This window comes from Carlito syrichta, unplaced genomic scaffold (assembly GCF_000164805.1).
Source record: "Carlito syrichta isolate Samal-C Ts95f unplaced genomic scaffold, Tarsius_syrichta-2.0.1 Scaffold145449, whole genome shotgun sequence".
NCBI classification, from domain to species: Eukaryota; Metazoa; Chordata; class Mammalia; order Primates; family Tarsiidae; genus Carlito; species Carlito syrichta.
Genome location: NW_007089545.1, coordinates 20150 through 21502, shown reverse-complemented (window position 1 = coordinate 21502; position 1353 = coordinate 20150). Strand labels below are relative to the sequence as shown.

Here is a 1353-nt window from a genome sequence, read left to right as displayed (position 1 = left end):
CGGTCCGGGGACTTGAGGACGGGGGTGTGGTTCCGGAGGTTGGTGCAGGACAGACGTGGGGGGAGCCTAGAGAAAGGGTGAGGACAGACGGGGAGGCGCACCAGGCACCACGGAGGCCAGCAGCCAGCAGCCTAGGCTTGGGACATGGCCTGACCAAGCCCCGGTGGGAAGCAGCCTGGTGTGAGCTCAGCACACGCATCCTCTGCACGGGCATGTCCTGGAGTCAGCTCCTTTCCTGGCTGGGCCTTTTTTTTTTAATAGTTGGAGTTCCGCTCTGTCACCCAAGCTGGAGTGCTGTGGCACGACTGTGGCTCACTCCAGCCCTGATCTCCTGGGCTCAGGTGATCCTCCCATCTCAGCCTTCCAAGTAGCTGGGACTATAAGCGCACTACCATGCCCGGCTAACTTTTTGATTTCTTGTAGAGGTCTTGCTGTGTTGCCCAGGCTGGTCTTGAACCCCTGGGCCTCAGCACCCTCCTGCCTCCACCTCCCAAGGTGCTGAGTTTACAGGCATGAGCCACCGCACCCTGCCCTGACTGGGACTTTTGCTTCTCATGAGCCCATCTATGTCCTGGTCCCTCTCGGGAGTCCAGGCAGGACAGGGCACTGTTGTCTGTGTGAGGCCTGCCTACTGGCCGTGGCCACTTATAAACATGCCAAAGGGGCTCCACATCCATTTTTCACCCCCCTGCAGGCAGAGACTGGGTTGTGGGTGTGCCATCAGAATTCTCTCTTTTTCTTTTTTCGCTTTTCATTAGAAGCACCTTTCTTAGGGGGTAAAATGGACATGCGGCACACCTATACTTAAAGCATACAGTCAGATGAGTTTTAACACATGTAAAACCATATGACACCCTCACCACAGCAAGATTGGGGCTCTCTTAGGCCACAGGGAACATGAGATGTGTTGGGGCGGCACCTAGAGCCCCTGGCTGCTCCCTGACCCTGGGTGGAATAGGAGCTCCTGCCATTCTTTGGCCCTCGTGGCCACGAGACCAGAGCCCTTGGGAGGGAGTGAGGGGCAGGGGACCCACTGCCCACTGCGGGGGCATTGGCCATCCCCTTGTAGAGCTGGGCTCTCCCTGCTCGATTTGGCTTTCAGCCAAGCCAGCGAGACCAGATAGTGGCACTCAGCCTCCTGTCGTCCCTGGAGCCACCCCACGCTCCCTGAGAGGCTCCACTGCCTCTCTTTGGTGGCAGCTGGGGGACGTCATCACTCTGAACCCAGACCGATGTTCCCCGCGAAGCCTGGCCTGGAAGAAGATGTAGTGGGCCCACGTTAAAGGGTTTCTCCTCTGCTGGGCTCAGTGGCTCAGCCTATAATCCCGCGCCTTTGGGAGGCTGAGGTGAGTG

At 58.4% G+C, this 1353-nt stretch overlaps 1 protein-coding gene across 2 annotated transcripts in view; it reads left to right on the top strand.

Annotated features, from left to right (window-relative positions):
- TBC1D9B (TBC1 domain family member 9B) overlaps positions 1-1353 on the top strand; it is a 35465-nt gene that overhangs the window by 17847 nt on the left and 16265 nt on the right. The window lies entirely within an intron of this gene.